The sequence below is a fragment of the Vulpes lagopus genome, chromosome 2 (genome assembly GCF_018345385.1).
Source record: "Vulpes lagopus strain Blue_001 chromosome 2, ASM1834538v1, whole genome shotgun sequence".
Lineage (NCBI taxonomy): Eukaryota > Metazoa > Chordata > Mammalia > Carnivora > Canidae > Vulpes > Vulpes lagopus.
In genome coordinates, this window is record NC_054825.1 from 105,956,446 (window position 1) to 105,982,592 (window position 26,147).

Here is a 26,147-nt window from a genome sequence, read left to right on the forward strand (position 1 = left end):
GCCTACTTAGTTTTCATCATAGGTAGTCAACGCTTCTGACTACCCATCTATGAAGCAAGAGCCTTGAGTACTATCAAATATTGGTGTCCCTAGAGTCTCTCTTCCTTGGAAGAGGAGTGAAGAAGGAAAACCTTTGAAAACTGCTCAGCTGAGTGAAAAGAGAAAAAGCAAATGGGCCCAATTATCACTTTGCATGCCATGTTCCTGCCATAGAGCCCTGAGGAATGATGGTGGATCTTCACATAGAAGAGCCAGAAGTGACCACAGTGAACTTCTGAGAATATTGGCCACCACTTCACCCCTGCCTTCCACATCTCACACAAATGTCCTTTGGTCAACTCTAACCCAGGAAAGGGGATTCAAGGAACCATAGCTCCCAGCTTCACCAAGTTGGCCTAGAACAATGTAGCACAGTTGGCAATGCAGAACAGTTCCTAAATGAAAAAGTTCCTGGTTTGGGGTGTCTGGATGGCTCACTTGGTTAAGCGTCCAACTCTTGATCTCAGCTCAGATCTTGATCTGAGTCGTGAGTTCAAGCCCTGCATTGGGCTCCACACTGGGCATGGAGCCTACTTTAAAAAAAAAAAAAAAAAGTTCCTGGCTTGAAAAAGACAGGGGTGGGAGGAAGGAGCAGACAGAGTGCATGGGAAGCTTCATGGAGGAAGTGCAGTGTTCAGGGAAGAGTATGATTTAGAATATGGAGAAAGAGTTAGAGCAAATATTTCCTGTTTAAATGTGGCTGCCTCCTTTATTTTGGTGTTGGCCCAGAGTCTGTACCACTTTCACGGAACACTGACAAGAAACCACAGGACTGGGATACCTGGGTGGCTCAGTGGTTGAGCATCTGCCTTTGGCTCAGGCCGTGATCCTGGGGTCCTGGGATCGAGTCCCACATCGGGCTCCCTGCATGGAGCCTGTTTCTCCCTCTGCCTGTGTCTCTGCTTCTCTCTGTGTGTCTCTCATGAGTAAATAAATAAAATATTTTTTTAAAAAAGAAGCAAACAAACAAACAAATCACAGGACTCTGGAGCTAGGATATGGACGGGACACAGATACAGATGAAGAGCCTCATCCTTGCACTGACTCCATCCTTGGGAAGAACTGAGCTGCAGTCCTGCTGCCAAACCTGTCAACTCACCCAAAGTGAAGTGATAGGTCTATGCAACAGTCTTGGCTTTGCATCCCACTGTCTCCGTGTCTGCTTACCATTTGGCATGCCTGCTCTAGAACGGAAGCCTGCTCAGAGAATAAGTTCTATCTGGTTGCTTTTTAAGGGCAAATCTTAAAATAAAGACAGCTTTGAAAACAAGTAGAGTTTTGTTCTTCGCTGACCTCAACGAGATGCTTGTTGGCACCAGTGCCCAGCAGTCTGGCTTTGAGGTCTGCCCAGCTGGTGGCACCTCACATGGAGTAAGCACTGCAGGGGAGGGATGCAATGCTGGTGAGTTTCTGCTGCTGATAGGGAAAGGGGACCACGTCGGAGGGGTCCTACCAGGGTCACAGCTGTGGTGCCAGCCCATGGCCTTAGGGGGGAAGGAGGAGCCTGCAAAAAAGGTGCTCAGAGGGGAAGCAGTTCAGAAAGAAAAGGAAGAGGTGGCAGCCAAAAGCAATGGGCTCCCCAAAGATGAGCTCCAATCCTCAACAAATAAAGTCCTCCCTACTGTAACATACTCTAAACAGGGGCCTTAGGGGTAGGAAGCTCTTTCAGATAGCTGACACAGGCATGGGAGGATAGCGGGCCTCCTCCTGGTCTCAGCATCCTCGAACCACGTCTTCACTCACTGAAAGGAAGGATTTCCCCACACACTTCCACAAACATCATGAGATTCCCTTTAAGCTATTTCTTGGTATTTTTAGATTCTCTCCTCAAGGTCTTCAACATTTGGATCACTTGCTTCAGCTCTGGGACATAAAACTGAAAGAAGACTCTTCACCTTGCTGATCCCACATGTACGTTGACTATGCACATGACAGATTATTTTAACTTGAGTGCTGTATTGCTAACAGGGGACATTCATGTTGACGTGCTTTGTAAATGGTGCCAAAGAACATCTAGGTGTTTCCTGTCCCATTAGACCACTAAGATCTGATCCATTTCCACTTCACAAAGAGCTCGCTCTAGTCACAGGCTCAAGCAATCTATCTTTCTTCCCCATGTCAAGGATATTGGATCAGCTTTCTTTTAAAGGAAAATTGAGTTGTCATCAAATGGTTTTCCCATTTCTTTTCAAACAAGCAGGGTAAATGGACTCCCAGGCTGGCTGGCACGTGGCCCTTCTAAGACACACACGATTTCCTCCATCCCAGGGAAACCTGACCCCATGGCGTTCTGCACCTTGCCATTGGGAGTGTTGAATGTTGTTGACAGGGGAGATACTCTTCTTCTACTGACCAAGAGGCTTTGATGTCCAAATCCCCATCACTCATTTCTGGAGACTGTCAGGAGTGAATGTAGGGCATCGAATACAAATCTCTGAGATCAGGGTCTTGTTTGTGTCCAAGAGCATGTGCCCTGCAGTCCCTGATGATCAGTATGTCCTTGTCTGCACATGGGACCATCCTTGGCCTGCAGCCCCTGCTATGCTCAGGACTCACTTCACATGCAGGTGGAACACAAACTAGGAAACCAACACAATTTAATTTTTGGAGTCATGAGAAGACCCTAATTTATATTTTGTGTTTACATTTGTTCAGTGAGTTCTTTCCTTCACCCACCATGGGAATGAAGAAAAACAGTCCTTGGAGAAGTCATTTGCCTAAAATATTTATTATACTTCACGAAGTGCTCCCCTTTCTCAGGAAAGCCACTTCAGAAGCTGAATGGCATTATGGAGGGAGGGAGGCAGTGGAGAGGGAAAGCCAAGGCCTCTATGGGTAATGGTCTTTGACCACCTGAAAGAGGTAGCCTCACCCTTGCCCTGTCCTGCTTCATGTACTCCCCACATTCTTCTATGTCTTACCCAGTCCCCAGCCTCTCTCCAAGTTGCCAGAATTATATTTTTTTTTAAAGAAGAGCTCCATGCATTATTTTTTTTAATTAATTAATTTATTTATTTATGATAGTCACAGAGAGAGAGAGAGAGAGAGGCAGAGACACAGGCAGAGGGAGAAGCAGGCTCCATGCACCGGGAGCCTGACGTGGGATTCGATCCCGGGTCTCCAGGATCGCGCCCTGGGCCAAAGGCAGGCGCCAAACTGCTGCGCCACCCAGGGATCCCCAGAATTATATTTTTTAATGCAAGTGGAATTATGTCACTCTTCTGCTTAAAATCAGCCTCTGCCTTCCACTGTACTTGATTTAAAAGAAGAGCTTTTAGGGTTTCTGCATGGCTCAGTCAGTATAGCATCCAACTCTTGATCTCAGCTCGGGTCTTGATCTCAGAGTGGTGAGTTCCAGCCCTGTGTTGGGCTCCATGCCCAGCATGGAGCCTACTTAAAGAAAAAAAAAATAAGAAGAGCTTCTTCCTGAGCCCCCAGCCATCACCACCAGCCTCCTCTTTCCCCAGCCTCTCTCCCTCACCTACCACCTAAACTTCCTTTGATTCATGCATCCTGTCACAGCCTTTCCCCATTCTCAGCCTCACACATGCAACCCTCCCTGCTGGTCTGGTGGCCCCTCTTTCTCCTCCTGTCAAACTGGCAAATGCCTCTGTCTAGAGAAGCCTTCACTGACATCTGACCCCTGCCCCTGCCATTACCAATGGTCCCCTTGCTATTCTGTCCTATAGGACTTTGTGCTTGTCCTTCATGGAATTTATGACAACATTCAATGATATAGCTTGTCCGCTTAGTTATCCAACATCTGTCTGTCCCAATAGAATTGGAGGCTTTAAATGGCCAAAGACTATATATTTTCTACCATAGACTACCCGTGCCTAATACATGGTCACCACACTGAAGGGATTTCATAATCATTTGCTGAGGAAATAAACATATGAATGGGAAAATAACAAAGCCTGGATTTCAATACCCTGCCCCATCAGTGCCACATGTCCCAGAAAACACCACTCCTCTGGGCATCATGCCTGACCTTTCCTTCCCAGACCCATGCCTGGTATTTGTGGCTATGTGAGCTCCAGCAACTTAGCCAGCAAACCAGGCCCTCTCTTCCACCTGCAGCAAAAAATACAGGAATACAAAATACCTGTATTTTGGAACAAGGAATTCCAACTTAACTAGATCCCTGAGTTCTACAACTAACATCACCGTTAACCCTAGAAGGCACCTTGGCAGACATCTCCTGATCTCTCCCACCATCATTTACTGATGAGTAGAAAGACTCGTGATGGTGACAAAGGGCATAGTGGACAGCACTCTGGGGTCCAGACCCCAGGAAGTTTATATTGCAAAGGACCTGCTCAGTGCCTCTCATGTGGTCAGTGCTATCTCCTTCCCACCCTTTGAGTCAGAGTGCAGGACCCCCCCAGAGAGGGTTATTTTTGTTTGCCAAGCCATGACCTCAGAATGACTTTGAGACATAGCGATTTAAGATTTAAAGCAATATTGATAGAGTCTAACTAGACAGTGGTTTTCCTAGCCGCCTTTGTGGAAATAATGTTTCCACTATTTCCATTCTAAATATTTCATTTTAAGAACATCAGTCCAACAAGAAAACATGAGACTTGTTGTGTTAATAGGTGTGCCTGAACACACACTTGCCCAATCTGAGTGAAGGACTCCACAGGTCAATGGGATGTAATTTCATTGAGGAAGGGGGAATCTCAATACCACAGCAAATGAATAAATGACTTGATGACCAAAAAGGAATGAATAGAATTTTCATCACAAGATAAGGCAAAAGAATTAATTGTTACAATGTGCACAGAAAGGTGATAGGATCCACTTTTAATAATAATGCTGTTTAGAAAAAAATTAATTTAACATACGCAGCCTGAAATATTTTCACATGCAATAACAAAATGAAGATTATTGGCCCCTGTAGCTCCTTAGGGATTATTTGTCTGTGAGCAGCATATGAAGAAAACTTTGGAACTGAATCCATATAACAGAAAACATCTGTTTGGGTATCTTTCAATTACAATATGTTACAGGGGGCGGGGGGGTGGGGAAATGGGATTTAGAAATACCAGTCTGACATGTAAACTGGCCATTTCTGACTTAAACATTTCATGGACTCCCTTGGCAGAAACAGCTATGGAGATCCTTTAAATTTATCTTTTTGCCTTTTGCAATTTTTAAAAACATTTGTCTCCTCATCTTCTTATGCAGTAAATAAAGTAAGCAGGCATACAAACAAAGAATAATTGTGGGGACAGGTTCAAAACCATTTCCCCATTAATATTTAAGAAGAGGGAGGAAAGGGAAAACCTGGATTGATAGCTGGAAAATCTTCGTCATATAATGTGAGTCACTGATTTTAATTTTTCAGGTGGAGGCTGCAAAACTGTGAGCTCACATTGCCTTCAGTGGCTGTGCTCTCTCCTTCTCGTCATGGTTCAGCTAACTACCAGCCATGCTCTCACCAGCTCCAGGCACTGGGCTCCACTTACATAGAATCAATAGAAACTAGACTTCTCCTTGAAGTCTCCTTTTGTCACTGGTGATATCCTAATGTCTAGTAGAATGCACATGACGTGAAATGCCCTCTTTCCTTGGCAGCTGTTTCTCTTCTGCTCCACCCCACTTGCAGATTCATCATTATCCCTTCACTCTTTAAATATCCTGTGTTTCCTCTGTTCTCAGTTTCCACCCCTCAGAGGCAGCTGAGCTTGCCCCTCCTGCTCCATTGGTCCAAATCTTCATCTTTTCCACCTGGATGACTGCACGTGCCTCCTCACCGGCCCCCTGTTCCATCCCATCTCCTAATCATGCCCCGGATTGCAGCCAGCCATCACCCCATAGGGAAAATCTGTGACCTCACTTCTCCCCTGCCTTAAAATCCCCTATAGCTCTCAAGATAAGGCCCAGTTTACCCTGCTCAGTCTGGACCCTCCTGGCCATTCCTGCCTCCCATCCTGACCTTCCTGAAGGCCAGCCTCTCTCTAGCTGCTCCTGGCAGTGAGCAGCTGTGGCCTCAGCCCCTGCCACTGGTCCAGGCTGTGCTAGCTGCTGGGAGCACAACTCTTTAAACCTCGGCCTCCCTGCCCCCTTTCTCATCTCCAGTAATGGCTGCTTGTGCCTTTTTTCAATATCATTTCGATCTACCTTGTCCATGGTTTATCAATTTTATTCATCTTTTAAAAAACCCTAACTTTTCACTTTGTCTATTCTGTTTGGTTTTTCAGTATTTTCTACTTTTGTCCTTATTGTTTCCCGTCTTCTACTTTTTTGGCATGTGTTTGGCTTTTCTCTTTCTAATTTCTTGAGATAAATAGTTCACTGAGTCTTTTTCAGACTGTATCTTTTCCTAGTACAATGCTCTCAGGTGAAGATTTCTCTTTAAGTACTGCTTTCACTACATCCTACGTTTTTAAAAACATGTTTTTTAAAAAATATATTTGTATTGAAGTTTACTTTTGACCTGTGAGTTGTGAGTTATCAGATATTTTTCTTAATTTTTAAACATATGGTGATCTTCCTGTGACCTTTTTGCTTTTGAACTATGGTCACATTATATCCTCTGTAATTCTAACCCTTTGAAAGCATTAATACTTGCTTTGTGACCTCCTTTAAGCTAAGTTTTTGTAATTCAATATATACATGAAAACTAGGTGTATTATCATGTTACTTCTTGGTGTGTCAGGTTTTTAATCATGTTTTTTAAAATTTCACAGCCTTACAGATATTTTGCCTGCTTGATCTATCAATTCTAAGAGAATGAAAAAATCCCAGCATGACTGTGGAGTTACCTGGGGCTCCATCTTCTGGTCACTTCTTCCTTCAAATATTTTGAGGACATATAAATTTTAAGTGATTCTATATTCCTGATGGATTGAATCCCTAATCAGTAAGAAGTGACTCTTAACCTCCAGTAATTTTTTTTATCTTTCTTTCTTTTTAAATTTGCTTTAAAGTCAAGTTTGCTTGATGTTAATACTGATTTATCAGCTTTCCTTTGGCTATTGTTTATAGATTTTTTTCCACTCCTTTATTTTCAAACTTTATTTGTTCTCATATTTTAATTTGTGCCTTGAAAACGGAATATAATTTGACTTTGATTGGTAATCAAGCCGGAAAATCTTTGTCCTTTTACTGAAGTATTTAGTCTACTTATATTTAATATAATTATATTATATTACTTTAAATCTACTGTCTTACAATATGCTTTCTATTTGTCCCACTCACTCCATGCTTCTTTTCTCTTTTCTTGCCTTCTTTTGGACTATTTTTTATGATTCCATTTTCTCAGTCTCTTTATTTAAAAGTTTTACACTTTTTATTATTCTTTTAATGTTTACCTTGGAAATTACAACATGAATCCTGGACTTACCAAAGTGTTGTGATAATAGGGCAATTATTTACCTCCTCTTTGTCAATATAAAGACCTTAAAACACTTACAATCCTTCTATTCTCTTCCAAACTTAAACATTTTTATGTCCTGTGTAGCAATAAATGATAGATAAAATATAACACACATATATTTTATCCCATAAATATTAATTATCATTGTTTTATAAAATCCATGTCATTTGGATTTATTCATATATTTATACCTTCTTTTGCTCTTGATTTCTCCTTCATCTGAAATCTTCCATTAAGGATTACTTTTTTGTCTGCCTAAAGAACTGTCTTGAATGTTTCCTTCACTGACAGTTTGCTGCTAACAACTCTCTCTGTTTTTGTCTGAAAATGTCTTTATGTCACCTTCATACTTGAAAGATATTTTTACTGACAGTCTTTTACTGGCAGCTTCTTCTTTGTTTTTGTGTTTTTGGTATATTGAAGATATTCCAGTATCTTCTGATTTCCATCATTGTTCTTGATAACTCAACTATCAGGGTATCTATTGTGCCCTTAAAAACTAATCTTTTCTCAACACCCAAGAAATAAGCAATCCAATCATGAAATGGACAGAAGACATGAACAGACATTTCTCCAAAGACCACCTACACACAACCAACCAGCATATAGAAAAATGCTCCCTATCACTTGCCATCAGGGAAATGCAAATCAAAACCACAATGAGATACCACCTCACACCAGTGAAAATGGCTAAAATTAACAAGACAGGAAACAACAAATGTTGGAGAGGATGTAGAGAAGTGGGAACTCTCTTGCGCTGTTGGTGGGAATGCAAACTGGTACAGCCACTCTGGAAAACAGGGTAGAGGTTCCTCAAGAAGTTAAAAATAGAGCTACCCTATGACTCAGCAATTACAACACTGGGTATTTTCCCCAGTACAGATGTAGTGAAATGACAGGACATCTGCACACCAATGTTCATAGCAGCAATGTCCACAATAGCCAAACTGTGGAAGGAGCCATGATATCCTTCGACAGATGAATGGATAAAGAAGGTGTGGTATATATACACAATGGAATATTACTCAGCCATCAGAAAGGATGGATACCTACTGTTTACATGGACATGGATGGAACTGAAGGGTATTATGCTGAGTGAAATAAGTCAATCGGAGAAAGACAATCATCTGGTTTCACTCATATGTGGAATATAAGAAATAGTGAAAGAGACTATAAGGGAAAGAAGGGGAATTAAGTGGAGAAAAATTAGAAGTCAAACCATGAGAGACTCCCTTTTCTGGGAAACAAACAAAGGGTTGTAGAAGGGGAGGAAGTAGGGGGGTACGAGGTGACTGGGTGATGGGCACTAAGGAGGCCCTTGAATGGGATGAGCATTATACTATATGTTGGGTATTATACTATATGTTGGCAACTTGAATTTAAATTAAAAAGAAAATGAAAAAAAGTAATCTTTTTCTCTCTGGCAGTTTTAAGGACTTCTCTATGAGACACCTCAATATATCCTTTATATTTATCCTAAGATTTCTTGGGATTTTATGTGTGTGTGTGTGTGTGTGTGTGTGTGTGTGTGTGTATGATACATACATATACATATATACACACATATATACATATATATTAATGTCTTTTAGGAACATTGTCAGTAATTTATCAATTATGATTGATAAATATTACAAATTTTAGCAATTATTTTATTCTCAAGGCTCATGACACTGCTCCTTCCAAATCTCCAAATGGACATGTGTTGGACCTTTTAATTATACCCTCTCCTTGTATTATGTTTTCTTATTACATTTTGCCTTTATGTGCTTTATTTTGTATATTTTCCTCAAACTAATCTTACAGTTTACTAATTTCTCTTCAATTATATGTCATCAAATCTATACATTTTAATTGTTATTAGATTTTTAAGTTCTAGAGCTTACTTTGTTTTAATTTAAACCCTCTTTGCACTCTTTATGGTTTCCAATAATCTGACAAATTTTTCAAACTTATCCTTTCTCTTCTTGAAAATAGTAAGCATAGTTCTTTAGTCTCTCACTGATAATTCCCACATCTGATATTCTTATGGATATGTTGCTTCTTGTTTTCACTGGTTCTTTCCCAGATGAGTATGGACCTTCATGTATCCAGTTTTTTGTTTTGTTGGAGTTTTTTAGCTATGTGCTTGACATTGTATTTTTAAAATTACTGGTAGAAATATTTTGAAGTCTAAACTGATGTTACTTTTTATATTTAATTTTTATTGGTTCTATCAAGCCTTGAGACACTATCAATTCATTATTCTTAATTCCAACTTCAGGACATGAGATTTCTTTTTTACTCAGATGCCCAGAACTAGGCTAAAGTTCATGCAAGGGCTATTTTACTTCCGTTTCACCCTTACCTCTAGGATGGACATCTCTGCTGAGACTGAGACTAAAGTATAGCAGGTTATATCTTGGTGGGCTCAGGGCTCCAACTTCATGTCCCCTCACCTCACAGGACTGGGAAGGTGCTTCTCACTTTCTTAAACATATTTCAGATTTTCAACTGCCCCATGGTCAAAAGCAGTCCCAGTACCAACATCTTCTCTGGATTTTCATCTTCTCCTGAATCTTAATCCACTAATTTCTCATTATCTCATTAGCCCTTTAATGCTTTTGAGAAGTTTTTAAAATATCATTTAATTGTCTAGTGGTTGTTTTCAATGAAATGATTGGTATGAATTTTCCCACTTATATCACCAACAGAAAGAATCTCTTTTGCCACTTTCAAGCAATGTTACTCATCTTTCCACCCTTGCTATGCACTACAGTATCAGGTAATCATGCTGATCTGGAATACCATGAGAGTGTGGCCCCCCCTGAGAGCTAAAAGCAACCGTGGTCCAATATTGGATAAAAGTCTAGCAAAAAAGAAATTTTCAGCTTCTCCCAGGCAAATCATGTCCCTCCCCTAGGCCCCACTTCTTCTCTGTACCACTGGACCCTCAACACTCTCCTTCTGCTCTCCCCTGCTCCTCCTGCCCCATGAAACCAATTCATCTATAAATGGCTCTTGAATCCATTCTCATTGTTTCATGTTTTCCATCTTTAAAAAACTGTGATTTAGGGGCACCTGGGTGGCTCAGTTGTTGAGTGTCTGCCTTTGGCTCAAGTTGTGATCCCAGGATCCTGGGATTGAGTCCTGAATTAGGCTCCTCACATGGAGCCTGCTTCTCCCTCTGCCTGTGTCTCTCATGAATAAATAAATAAATAAATAAGTAAATAAATAAATAAATAAAATCTTTTTTAAAAAAAATCCGTGATTTAAAGAAGTGATTCTTTTTCTATATGGATTCAAATGATGCTTAATTTCTTTTTCTAGAAATATAAGGTCCACTTGCATTGAACTAAGGAAGACTCTGAGAAACAATGTTAAATGAGTGATTCATCATGCTGACCGTAACTGGGAAGATATCCAAAGCACACAGAAGAGTAAATACACTTAGAAAGATGATTTTTCATTTTTAAAATCATAATAATCATGTTTTCCATGTACTCTTTGTTAAGGCTTAGAGTGTCAAGCTAAAAGTAATTAAGCTTTACACTCAGTACAAAAATGTATTCAGAAAACTGTCATATCTCAACTTTGTCTTTATTTTTATGGTTGTATAATCAAGACTGGCCTGTCATAAAAGAGGTATCACTGCATATTGTACATATCTCCATTGCTTACCTCCTCACATGCTCAGCCTCCTTCTCAGAGGAGCATCTGTAAACTTCTCATAAAAACCCAAAAGGATGCATACCTACAGGATTGAGCTTATTAAAGTAAAACCCAAAATGAAATCCCTACATTCCTCCCTTTTAGATATATTCAAAAGAATCAACAGCCTTCAATCCCAAAGCTGCCACAGTATTCCCATTCCAATGAAAACAAACATGCTTTAACTGAGAAATCTTAAACTTCATGGCAAACAATAAATCAGGTAATTTCCCTCAATAGGAACACATATTTGTAATTAATGAGGCAAAGCAGTATATTTCAAGGGGCATCCTTCCCTCCCATAACTTCCTCCAGTCTTCTTCAATGTCTACCGTCCCTCATCATACTACCTCCCCCAGTCAATAAACAACCTTGGTAAAATGAACTGTTTGCCATGGACCTGTGTATGTGTATAGATAGAGAGATAGAGAGAGATGGAGACAGATAGAAAGATATAGAGCTACAGAGATGAGATGAGGGAAAGGAAAGCAAGAAAGTAAATGCAGTGAAGTGTTAATTTGGGAAATCTGTTTCATCCGTGGAATTCTTCGTACTATTCTTATAACTTCTCTATAAATCAGAAATCATTTCAAAAGAGAAAGTAAAACAAAACCAAAGGCAACAACAAAAAATTCTGAGGCTTTGTTCTCAATTCATGAGCTTGACAAACACAATCTCTACTCCCCAGCTCCCTATTAAATAAGTGACCACACACAGTATCTTCAGGCAAGTTACAAAGCAGTCACCTGTGTCAACAGGGATTCCTTTATGTCATTATTGTCATTGTCTTTCCCAAAATCTTGTCTTGTTGCCATGATCAAACTTGGGTGTTTTCCAAGTCTCTCAGTGAGAGATAAACAAATCATCTCTTCAGGTAGGAAGCTTCTGTGCATGCTCCCAACCAAAAAGAAGAAGTTGAGAGTTAAGAGTTATTTTGAAAAAGAGAAACCAAATCTCCTGATGGCTCACTAATAGACAAGGTATGTGTTAGCTTCTCATTAATATTCAGAGGATACATGTCAAGGGTTGAAAAAAGAATGAAATGTACATGAACACCCAAAATCTCACAAAGCATTCAGATATGTCCACACCATGGCTTGGATGCTGTTCTCTCTGGCCCAGTCTTGCTCAAGTTTAGGATCTTCTATCAGCTCCACATCCAGATTCTGCTGTCCTATGGTCACATCTGTTCCATGCTGGTCTGCTACCTTCAGATCATGGGAACTCTGGGCACCTCTCCTAACTGCAGAGAGAATTGATTTCCTTATCTGAAAATCTCACAATTTAGTCTTTAGTGCACAAAAATCTCTTAGCCTCAACTTCAAAGACTTCATAAACTTTCCTTTGCTCCAGTTCTTTCTACTTCACAAATTCATCAACTGCAAGGCTTGGCGGAGGTATATTTGTCTCTAAGTCAAACACAACCAGAAAAATGCAAGATGCTTGCTAAGCTCAAGGTGGCTGGAGGGATTACAGACCCTACTGGGTTCAGAAAGGGAAAACCATATCCTCCATGCTGAGGGCTTTCTGCATGATTATTCCCTAATTCTCACATTTCTTCTGTGCTTGCTTCCTCTCTTTCCTATGGCTATGGTTAAAACCCATCCACTTGCTAAATATTTGTCTGGTTGGATCCTTGAGATTTCATATTTTATTTATTATGTATGGGCATTATGATCATTCAGCAAAATGTGTGAACTGTCTGCCATAGAACTGGCACTAGATTAAAAAAAAAAAACTGGCACTAGAGTTGAAAATCCAAAGGCCAATCTTAGAAAAGATATAATTCCTGCTGATCATAGCACATCAGGCCTTGGAAGTCAGCACTTCAGGTACTAGCATTGGAGGCATATCATGTATTAGTATATAGTATCAGCTCAAAAAATGTTAATTGACCCTCTATGCCCACCTAACACAATACAGCTTTTTGTATAAAGAACAAAAATTTAATGAACCTACAAAGAGAAGATCATTGTACCAATGATCCACAGGAATAGGAGAGTTCAAATTGTCTTGGAGGAGACAAGACATAAATGTGCGAAAAACAAACAATTTATGGAAGCCTATGATCAGGAGAATTCACTTCTTTGAAAGAAGCAGGCTGTGAAGGCAAGGCAGCTCTACTGACAGAAAAGTTCCCAGCCAAATCTCCTCAGGCTCTTCAAATCACAGCACACAGGTTATTACCTATCGCACATTTTTCCCACAGACATAGCCCACCATAATACTGGACCTGCTCAAAATGGACCACACACCATTAATAAGTCAGGAGGGATGTTGGAGCCTCTGGTGCACAGAAAGCTCTGTACTCTGGGAGCAGTCCAGGGAGGTCCCTTGCATGTTCACGATCATGTGTGTCCTGTGCTTTCTAGCCACTGGGTGGGGTGATTGAAGGAAGAGCAACTCATAGCAACTCATAGCAACTCCCAGATGGGTGTAGTCCCCAGATAAGGTGCCACACTTACTGCTGTGTTTTCTCCACTTTTCTCCACAGCAAAAGAAGCAACTGATGCCAGCCAGGGGCACTGCTATTTCCTCTAGTGTCCCCATGGTGCCATGCTACCTGGCTGCTGGCCCAATGGCCTTGCCTCTATGCCCACCATGGAACAGGTTACAAGCTCAGGTTACATCCTCAGTCCTAGACCCCCAGTCAGGTCACAGGGCACTGTAAGTAACACACCCATCCCTCCAGAGGAACTTATTATCACCAAATCGATCACTCCTCTGAAGATGAGTCTTTGCTGAGGACTTTTTCTGGTCTATCAGTGAGCTTGATTTGCTGGACTCCAGATCTGGCCAAACACTGATTCCTGGGTGAAGACAGCTGAGACTCCAAAGGGACTCCTGCCTCACAGGCATTGGCAACAGCTCATGACCAAGCCCTTGACTAGAAACCACAGAAAGCCCGACTGTGAGCATCAAGCATGTCGACACTGGGCACATGTTGGAGAGAACTAGGACAAAAATACCCCTCAAGGAGCTTGAATTCATGCTCCTGTTGGAGAATCTCCTAGTCCAGATTATTCCTTGGGCAAAGGGGTTCCAGCCAAAATTTACACCAAGCTGATTAAATTTCCTACTGTGTTGAGACCTGGGCGTGAGCTCCCTGAAACCACAAGCCCAGTCAGAAATCTGGGAATGAAAAGTGAATTGAGGGAACAAAGACTTGAAGCACTTCTGCCCTGTAAGGGAGGGCATCTCTTGGGCCCTGCCATGGCCCAGGTGGGCAGAATCACAGATCATATGCAGGTGTGGAGGTCTGGATCCACTGAACCCAGCTCAGGGTCTGCTCTAGGAAGTGCCAGTGAGGCAGCTCCTGAGTGTGCATTTATGAGGCTGCCTACACAGGCTCAAATTGTCTCTTTGGGGGCCGTCTTGGCCCCAGGATGGAGCAGAAGGCAGGGAGCCAATGCTCCCAGTCAGAAGGAGCCTGTTAAAGACCTTCAGGAGGGTGCCAGGCTCATTTGAGTGATTCTTTTTCCTTTAGGAAAGCAGACTCTCCTGGAATAACTAAGCCAATGTGAGCTCCTGTTCCACGCTCCCGAATCTGGCCAGGCAACCCAAGCCCCATGCCCATAGCTCCCTCCTTGACCATTACCTCATCCCCAAACACCGCAGGCCAGGCCTCTTGATCAAGCGTGGCAGGGTTGGAAAGGAAAGGCAAAGTTTCTGGAAAAGGGAAAAGACTTCACATGACAAGGGCACTCCCCTCCCTTGTGGGCCCCTCGAGGACATCATAGCCCCTCCCCAGAGCAGCAGGACAGTCATACTGAGATGTCACAACAGTGAGCCCCAGCCTGGGTACACTAGAGTGCCCGAGGGAACATTTTAATAATAAAGATGTTCAAACACCCTACTCCTTGCCTGACCTATTATATCCTAATCTCTGTTGGGGGTGTGGGCTAGAAGAAAAGCCATGCAACATTTTCAGAAGTCTCTCAGGTGACTTTTAGAAACTTTGACATCTTCCTGGTGAAAGGCCTCTGCTCTGGGGTGTATCAAGGCTGCAGAGTGTGAACAGACACACCACTCCTGCCCCCAGAGAACCCTCAAGCCCTCTCTTGACTCCTGTCTGCACCACTTCACACATAATGAGGCTTCTGAGAAGATGAGAAATGTGGGCATGGGACTTCACCCAGCTGTGGGCCCCCAAAAGGCACCGGCCTAATACAGTCTAGAGGCAACGGGGAAGGAAGTAGAGCCATGAGGCCAGAGTTGCTGCAAGTGATGAGGCTTCTTTCAGGTTGGTAGAGGGACCCAGGAAGCTACTGAGGTTCAGGACCCACTCCTAGGAGAAAGGTACCAGCTAGACAGGATGTCAGGAACCATCCTGGCAGTCTACAGGTAAAACTAGATTTCATCCTTAATGACACACTCTCCCAATGACACCCCACACACCAGGGTGCTAGAGTCCCAAGATTCAAGATTCACCCAGTTCCTACCTGCCTCTCCCTGCTCACCTGCCCCCACCCACCACCACCAGGACCAGCCACCAAAGCCACTGCTACTGCCGGCAGGTTGTTTTCCACGTTGGCCACACTCCATCCCAGCCGCTGAGTCGTGGGGTCCTTAGAGGAAACAAGGAATTGCTGGTGCCATCCTGTCCTGAAGCCCTCTTTCTGCTCTGTCTAGCCATTATTAACAGACTAATCCTAAATCTTCTGCTTCTTGCAGGACCATGGCTATTTCCCCCATGCCCTAAGAGATAAAGCCAATCAGAATCTGAAGCGGGGAAAATCTTATTCTGGCTACATAAACAGACAAGTCTTATCATTCAGAGTTTGTATCAAATCCACATAAACTCAGATCATAGCTTTGTTTTCAGGTCTTTACACATACTAACCCCTTGAAGACTTAGAGCCACACGTGTGGTAGGCTTAACTATTCTCTATCCATAGAGAAGGAGCCAAAGACTCCAGTTCCCAGGGCCTATGAAATCCAAACTCATGACATTATTTAAAAAGCAGGTGAGACAGGGAGAGGGATGAACAGGTGTAGCACAGGGGATTCTAAAAGCAGAGAAATTATTCTGTAAGATACTGTGGTATACTTTTGTTCAAACCCATGGGATGTTAGGACACAGAGAGTGAACCCTAGTGTAAACTCTGGACTTTAGTTAGTAATAACGTATCAGTAAGGGCTCATCAGCTGTAACAAATGTACCACACTAATGCAAGATGTCCATGACACAAGGAAACTTGAGGAGGGATGATATATGGGGAACTCTGTCCTTTATGCTTAATCTTTCTGTAAACCTAAAAATGCTCTAAAAAATAAAGCCTCGCTTTTCAAGTTAAAAGAGATAACATGCTTTGAAGCCTTTGCAAAGTGCCTGACATGTTGGGTATTATAGTTATCATCATATTTCCTGGAGCCCAAGACTTCAATGAGTTTGTCATGAAACCCAGGTGGATCAGAAAAGCCCCCCCCCCCACACACACACACAGGAATCTAAAAGCCAAAACAAGCAAACAAATAAACAGCAACAGCAAAACCAGAAACAGGGGGGAGGGGCAAGATGGTGGCAGAGTAGGGTCCCCAGGTCACCTGTCCTCAACAAATTACCTAGAAAACCATCCAATCATCCTGAAGCTCTACGAATTCGGCCTGAGATTTAAAGAGAGACCATCTGGAACGCTACAGTGAGAAGAGTTCGCGCTTCTATCAGGGAGGAAGACGGGGGAAAAAGAAATAAAGAAACAAAAGGCCTCCAAGGGGGAGGGGCCCCGCTAGGAGCCGGGCTGAGGCCGGGGCGAGTGTCCCCAGGACAGGAGAGCCCCGTCCCGGAGGACCAGGAGCTGCACCAACCTTCCCCGCGGAAAGGCCTCCCGGGGAATTGGAGCAGGATCCCCAGAAAGGCGGGGACGCCCTTGGGCTCCCTGGGACACTAACAGGCACCTGCGCCCCGGGAGATGCGCCGAGCTCCCTAAGGGCTGCAGCGCTCGGCGGGACCCGGAGCAGCTCGGAGGGGCTCGGGCAGCGGCTCCGCGGAGGGGGCTGCACCGCCGGGAGCGCGAATCCAACAGCGCAGGCCCCGGAGCACAGGGCGCCGGGACACAGCCCAGGATCCGGCCTCCCCCCGGGACAGGCAGAGGCCGGGAGGGCCCAGGACAGCGAGGACGCTCCTGCCCCGAGCTGAGCAGATCAGCGGCCCCGCCCCGGAGCCTCCAGGCCCTGCAGACGGAGAGCCCCGGAGCTACTGCGGGGGCTGACTCCAGGGCTCTAGAGCTGCTCCCACCACTGCGGTTGTTCCTCCTGGGGCCTCACGGGGTGAACAACCCCCACTGAGCCCTGCACCAGGCAGGGGCAGGGCAACTCCCCCAAGTGCTCACACCTGAGAATCAGCACAGCAGGCCCCTCCCCCAGAAGACCAAGGAGACGGACCAGTTCCAGGGGAAGTCAAGGGACTTAAAGTATACAGAATCGGAAGATACTCCCCCCGTGGTTTTTTTTTGTGTGTGTGTGTGTGTGCTTTTTTTTCTTTCTTTCTTCTTGATTTCTGATTGCTTCCCCCACCCCACCCCCCCTTTTTTTTCTTTTTTCTTTCTTTCTTTTTCTTTCTTTTTCTTCTCTTCCCCCCCCCCTTTTTTTTCTTCTTTCTCTTTTTTCTTTTTCTCTTTTCTTTCCTTCTCTCTCTTTTTCTCCTTTTCCCAATACAACTTGATTTTGGCCACTCTGCACTGAGCAAAATGACTAGAAGGAAAACCTCACCTCAAAAAAAAGAATCAGAAACAGCCCTCTCTCCCACAGAGCTACAAAATATGGATTACAATTCAATGTCAGAAAGCCAATTCAGAAGCACTATTTTACAGCTACTGGTGGCTCTAGAAAAAACCATAAAGGACTCAAGAGACTTCATGACTGCAGAATTTAGATCCAATCAGGCAGAAATTAAAAATCAATTAAATGAGATGCAAGCCAAGCTAGAAGTCCTAACGACGAGGCTTGACGAGGTGGAAGAACGAGTGAGTGACATAGAAGACAAGTTGATGGCAAAGAGGGAAACTGAGGAAAGAAGAGACAGGCAATTAAAAGACCATGAGGATAGATTAAGGGAAATAAATGACAGCCTGAGGAAGAAAAACCTACGTTTAATCGGGGTTCCCGAGGGCGCCGAAAGGGCCAGAGGGCCAGAATATGTATTTGAACAAATCCTAGCTGAAAACTTTCCTAATCTGGGAAGGGAAACAGGCATTCAGATCCAGGAAATAGAGAGATCCCCCCCTAAAATCAACAAAAACTGTTCAACACCTCGACATTTAATAGTGAAGCTTGCAAATTCCAAAGATAAGGAGAAGATCCTTAAAGCAGCAAGAGAAAAAAAGTCCCTGACTTTTATGGGGAGGAATATTAGGGTAACAGCAGACCTATCCACAGAGACCTGGCAGGCCAGAAAGGGCTGGCAGGATATATTCAGGGTCCTAAATGAAAAGAACATGCAACCAAGAATACTTTATCCAGCAAGGCTTTCATTCAAAATGGAAGGAGAGATAAAGAGCTTCCAAGACAGGCAGGAACTGAAAGAATATGTAACCTCCAAACCAGCTCTGCAAGAAATTTTAAGGGGGACTCTTAAAATTCCCCTTTAAGAAGAAGTTCAGTGGAACAATCCACAAAAACAAGGACTGAATAGATATGTTGACACTAAACTCATATTTATCAATAGTAACTCTGAACGTGAACGGGCTTAATGACCCCATCAAAAGGCACAGGGTTTCAGACTGGATAAAAAAGCAGGACCCATCTATTTGCTGTCTACAAGAGACTCATTTTAGACAGAAGGACACCTACAACCTGAAAATAAAAGGTTGGAGAACCATTTACCATTCGAATGGTCCTCAAAAGAAAGCAGGGGTAGCCATCCTTATATCAGATAAACTAAAATTTACCCCGAAGACTATAGTGAGAGATGAAGAGGGACACTATCTCATACTCAAAGGATCTATCCAACAAGAGGACTTAACAATCCTCAATATATATGCCCCGAATGTGGGAGCTGCCAAATATTTAAACCAATTAATAACCAAACTGAATAAATACTTTGATAATAATACACTTATACTTGGTGACTTCAATCTAGCTCTCTCTATACTAGATAGGTCTTCTAAGCACAACATCTCCAAAGAAACGAGAGCTTTAAATGATACACTGGACCAGATGGATTTCACAGATATCTACAGAACTCTACATCCAAACTCAACTGAATACACATTCTTCTCAAGTGCACATGGAACTTTCTCCAGAATAGACCACATACTGGGTCACAAATCGGGTCTGAACCGATACCAAAAGATCGGGATAGTCCCCTGTATATTCTCAGACCATAATGCCTTGAAATTAGAACTTAATCACAACAAGAAGTTTGGAAGGACCACAAACACGTGGAGGTTAAGGACCATCCTGCTAAAAGATGAAAAGGTCAACCAGGAAATTAAGGAAGAATTAAAAAGATTCATGGAAACTAATGAGAATGAAGATACAACCGTTCAAAATCTTTGGGATGCAGCAAAAGCAGTCCTGAGGGGGAAATACATCGCAATACAAGCATCCATTCAAAAATTGGAAAGATCTCAAATTCAAAAGCTCACCTTACACATAAAGGAACTAGAGAAAAAGCAACAAATAGACCCCACCCCCAGCAGAAGAAGACAGTTAATTAAAATTCGAGCAGAACTCAATGATATCAAGACCAAAAGAACTGTGGAACAGATCAACAGAACCAGGAGTTGGTTCTTTGAAAGAATTAATAAGATAGATAAACCATTAGCCAACCTTATTAAAAAGAAGAGAGAGAAGACTCAAATTAAAAAAATCATGAATGAGAAAGGAGAGATCACTACCAACACCAAGGAAATACAAACGATTTTAAAAACATATTATGAACAGCTGTACGCCAATAAATTAGGAAATCTAGAAGAAATGGACGCATTCCTGGAAAGCCACAAACTACCAAAACTGGAGCAGGAAGAAATAGAAAACCTGAACAGGCCAATAACCAGGGAGGAAATTGAAGCAGTCATCAAAAACCTCCCAAGACACAAGAGTCCAGGGCCAGATGGCTTCCCAGGGGAATTCTATCAAACGTTTAAAGAAGAAATCATACCTATTCTACTAAAGCTGTTTGGAAAGATAGAAAGAGATGGAGTACTTCCAAATTCGTTCTATGAGGCCAGCATCACCTTAATTCCGAAACCAGACAAAGACCCCACCAAAAAGGAGAATTACAGACCAATATCCCTGATGAACATGGATGCAAAAATTCTCAACAAGATACTAGCCAATAGGATCCAACAACACATTAAGAAAATTATTCACCATGACCAAGTAGGATTTATCCCTGGGACACAAGGCTGGTTCAACACTCGTAAAACCATCAATGTGATTCATCATATCAGCAAGAGAAAAACCAAGAACCATATGATCCTCTCATTAGATGCAGAGAAAGCATTTGACAAAATACAGCATCCATTCCTGATCAAAACCCTTCAGAGTGTTGGGATAGAGGGAACTTTCCTCGATATCTTAAAAGCCATTTACGAAAAGCCCACAGCAAATATCATTCTCAATGGGGAAGCACTGGGAGCCTTTCCCCTAAGATCAGGAACAAGACAGGGATGTCCACTCTCACCACTGCTGTTCAACATAGTTCTGGAAGTCCTCGCCTCAGCAATCAGACAACAAAAAGACATTAAAGGCATTCAAATTGGCAAAGAAGAAGTCAAACTCTCTCTCTTCGCCGATGACATGATACTCTACATAGAAAACCCAAAAGCCTCCACCCCAAGATTGCTAGAACTCATACAGCAATTTGGTAGCGTGGCAGGATACAAAATCAATGCCCAGAAATCAATGGCATTTCTATACACTAACAATGAGACTGAAGAAAGAGAAATTAAGGAGTCAATCCCATTTACAATTGCACCCAAAAGCATAAGATACCTAGGAATAAACCTAACCAAAGAGGTAAAAGATCTATACCCTAAAAACTATAGAACACTTCTGAAAGAAATTGAGGAAGACACAAAGAGATGGAAAAATATTCCATGCTCATGGATTGGCAGAATTAATATTCTAAAAAAGTCAATGTTACCCAGGGCAATTTACATGTTTAATGCAATCCCTATCAAAATACCATGGACTTTCTTCAGAGAGTTAGAACAAATTATTTTAAGATTTGTGTGGAATCAGAAAAGACCCCGAATAGCCAGGGGAATTTTAAAAAAGAAAACCATAGCTGGGGGCATCACAATGCCAGATTTCAGGTTGTACTACAAAGCTGTGGTCATCAAGACAGTGTGGTACTGGCACAAAAACAGACACATAGATCAATGGAACAGAATAGAGAACCCAGAAGTGGACCCTGAAATGTACGGTCATCTAATATTTGATAAAGGAGGAAAGACTATCCATTGGAAGAAAGACAGTCTCTTCAATAAATGGTGCTGGGAAAATTGGACATCCACATGCAGAAGACTGAAACTGGACCACTCTCTTTCACCATACACAAAGATAAACTCAAAATGGATGAGAGATCTAAATGTGAGACAAGAGTCCATCAAAACCATAGAAGAGAACACAGGCAACACCCTCTTTGATCTCGGCCACAGTAACTTCTTGCAAGATACATCCTCAAAGGCAAAAGAAACAAAAGCAAAAATGAACTATTGGGACTTCATCAAGATAAGAAGCTTTTGCACAGCAAAGGATACAGTCAACAAAACTAAAAGACAACCTACAGAATGGGAGAAGATATTTGCAAATGACATATCAGATAAAGGGCTAGTTTCCAAAATCTATAAAGAACTTATTAAACTCAACACCAAAGAAACAAACAATCCAATCATGAAATGGGCAAAAGACATGAAGAGAAATCTCACAGAGGAAGACATGGACATGGCCAACAAGCACATGAGAAAATGCTCTGCATCACTTGCCATCAGGGAAATACAAATCAAAACCACAATGAGATACCACCTCACACCAGTGAGAATGGGGAAAATTAACAAGGCAGGAAACCACAAATGTTGGAGAGGATGCGGAGAAAAGGGAACCCTCTTACACTGTTGGTGGGAATGTGAACTGGTGCAGCCACTCTGGAAAACTGTGTGGAGGTTCCTCAAAGAGTTAAAAATAGACCTGCCCTACGACCCAGCAATTGCACTGTTGGGGATTTACCCCAAGGATTCAGATGCAATGAAACGTCGGGACACCTGCACCCCGATGTTTCTATCAGCAAGGCCACAATAGCCAAACTGTGGAAGGAGCCTCGGTGTCCATCGAAAGATGAATGGATAAAGAAGATGTGGTTTATGTATACAATGGAATATTACTCAGCAATTAGAAACGACAAATACCCACCATTTGCTTCAACGTGGATGGAACTGGAGGGTATTATGCTGAGTGAAATAAGTCAATCGGAGAAGGACAAACAGTGTATGTTCTCATTCATTTGGGGAATATGAATAATAGTGAAAGGGAATATAAAGGAAGGGAAAAGAAATGTTGGGAAATATCAGGAAGGGAGACAGAACATAAAGACTCCTAACTCGGGGAAACGAACTAGGGGTGGTGGAAGGGGAGGATGGCGGGTGTTGGAGGGGAATGGGTGACGGGCACTGAGGTGGACACTTGACGGGATGAGCACTGGGTGTTTTTCTGTATGTTGGTAAATTGAACACCAATAAAAATTAATAAAAAAAAATAATAAAATGTATTTAAAACCAAAAAAAAAAAAAAAACCCAGAAACAAACTCATAAATACAGAGGACAAACTGGTGGTGACCAGGGGCAAGGGACTGGGCAAAATAGGTGAAGAGGATGAAGAGGTATAAAGCTCCAGTTATGAAAAAAATAAGTTATGAAATAAATAAGTCACAGGGATGAAGTAAACAAGTCACGGGGATGAAAAGTGCAACATAATATAAAGTAATTATACTATATTAACAGGTGATAGCAATGACACTTATTGTGGTAAGCAGTGTGTAATGTGTGTAATTGTGCAATTACTATGTTTCACACCTGAAACTATATAACATTATGTGCCAAATATACTTCACTTAAAATAAAATATAAATAAGTAAATAGAATAAAAATAAATTACATATTTATTTTTTCAAAAAAAAAAAACAGCCCCACTCAGACTTTGTAAGATATTATTTTCTTCGGTCTATCATCTTTAGAAATAGCCTTGCCATTAGATACTGCTGAAATTAGGTCTCTGTAGCAGACAAATTTACAAAATTGTTAAGTATTTACCAGACACCTGTTTTTCTTGCCTACCAGCCATGCTGCTCAGTAAGAATGTGACACCCAAGCCCCAGGTATAGAAAAGATTTTCTCAGAGTCAGTGTATCGTTGTCCCACTGGCATGCCTTCTTCTGGCCTTGTATTCTTGTGTTTTTAAAAGATTTGGCCACAGTCACAGTTCTCTAGAGATACAGAACCAAGAGGATATATATGTTAAGAGACCTATTTTAAGGAATTGGTTCATTGATTGTGGGGGTGATGAGCCTGAAATTTGCAGGGCAGACTGGGGCAACTAATTGGATGAGGCCCACCCACATTATGGAGGATAATCTCCTTTACTTGATTGATGTCAATTTACCCTAGATGTGAATCATGTCTATAAAATACCTAACAGCAACATCTAGACTGATGTTTGACAGAACAACCAGGCACCATAGTCTGGCTAAGTTGACATGAAATTTAAGTATCACAACTACTTTCTTAAACCAACAAGATAGAAAAGGGTATGTTTGGAAAATATTTACATTTCAAGTGCTCTTGAAGAAATCTACATCAAAATGTTGTTATCTGAGCTGCCAGGCTGATATCTGGACTCTTTTGTGTCCCTCTTGGCTACCTCTGGAGAAAAAAACTTTGTCCCCTGATGTGGCCTGCCACACAAACCCCATGTGCATGGGGATTTGGGAGGAGAGAATGCAACACCCAGTTTAAGAACCTGCTCTTGATGCAGAAACACACTTGCCTGTACACATTACTTTGGACACTCCTTGTAGCCACCAGCCAGAATTCTATCTTGTTGTCACCTGGGTACCTAATACCAGAAATGCTTCCCTCCCAGACCCTGAGGAGCTGAAATGTCCTCACTGTAGGTGGGAAGAGAGATGAGGTCAATCCCAGCATCAGAGGGCCAGAAAACACTGACCAGGACATGGTTATTCCTAACAAGCACTTGGCCCTGGAACTCTCAACACTGGCCAAGCAGGACAGAGAATGTCACTCCCTTCTAGTACCCATTGTGAGCTGCAACAGAAGGGTTCTACAGAGGCCCAACAGGAAACCAAGCTAGAAGTGTGGAGAAATAAGCTTAGGTCATGTATTATAATGTCCTTTGCACTGTGCTCACAAAGAATGATGAGTAATATGAAGTTGCTGGAATATGGCCCAAGAGGTAAGCAGGATTTAGGAGGCCATCACTATCCAAACATTTTGAAGACACTCACCCAAGAAGGAGCATCTTCATCTATAGGACCACCCCTAGGTGGACAACTGAATGAGCAAAGACAAATTTAGACAGAGGTTGTTCCCAGCGATCCAAACAGATGGTGGGAGTGGGGGTTCCACTCCTAACTGAGGCTACCCACTCAGCCTTAGACAGACTAACACACCTTCTCCCCAACATGATAGATAGGCTCCCTCCCAGATGAAAGCTCTGCTTGGTGGCCCTGGAGAACCCTCCATCAGAGTGGTGGCTCTTTGGACATGAACAGGTCTTACTGTGTTGGACATCACTTAGGATTCCTGTCTCACTGAGGATTGGAAATGCCCTGCCATGAGCACTGAGCCTGCTCTGGGTGCAAATTCCCACCACAACAACCAGAAGAGGCCAAAGATGAACATCTGAAGAATCCAGATGAGGTGAGAGGCAATATTTCCCGTCCTTCAAAAGGTGGAAAATGAGAGCTCTTGGGTCAGGTTAACCAGACAGATTAACCTTTCTGAGCACATTTCCCCACCTGCCTGCCTACCTCAGAGTGATGTCTGGAGGGCCAGGCAAGCACTGCATAGGAAGTGATTTGGGAAGATTATCATGCGTGGGAGAGAACTTTGAAACTCTAATGCAGGTAAATTCAGGCTATCAATATATTGTCATCTTAACTAGAAGGGTAGGTTTAAGGTAACTGGATAATTTGTTTCCCAAAAAAGAAAAACTCACTTGAGATCATTATCTTAGAGCACAAAAACTATCTGCGCTCACAGTTCGCACATATTTTAGACGTTCTTGGTGCTGTTAACTATGGCCCTGCCAAAGCTGATCTGCTCTTCCCCAGCTTGCCCTCTGAAAGCTATTTTATAAATTCCTCTCCTCTGGGGACACCACGGTGGCTCAGTTGATTAACCGTCCAGTTCTTGATTTCAGCTCAGGTCATGAGGTTGAGCCCCATATGGGGCTCTGCACTAGCACGGAGTCTGCTTGAGATTCTCCCTCTCAATCTATCCCTCCCCATGCTTAATGTGCACTCTAAATACATACATACATACATACATGCATACTTTTTAAAAAGTTCCTCGCCTCTGCTAAACCACTCCCCCTCTTCAGCCACTTTTCCTGAAGATGTGTTTAAGTCTCCTGCCCCCGTTTTCTCTACCCTGGCATTCTTTGTACTTAAAAGTTCATATGTCTTTCCTATACTTTTACAAGGGGCTCAGTAGGAAAAGGGTACATTCATGTAGCTCATCTGCCTATTTAAGTAAATATCACATTGTATTTAAGTGTATTTAATATCACATTGTAAATATCACATTGATGTGCTATACCTCGTTTCTGATTCCATGGTATAAGTTTGATTATTGTGTAAATTTTCATGGACTTTCTGCTGGTGGAAGTGAGAATGATTTCAGGAAATATTGCATAAGCAAGACAGGAGTCATCTGCACTCCCAGGCAAGAGAAGATGGCTCCAGAAAATGCCAGTCTCTGATGATATAGTCAAGAAGGCCTTACCTCTAGGGCCAGGAGGCGGTGCTGCAGGAGTCAGAGCCCATTAACCCTGCCACTCAGCAAGACATCC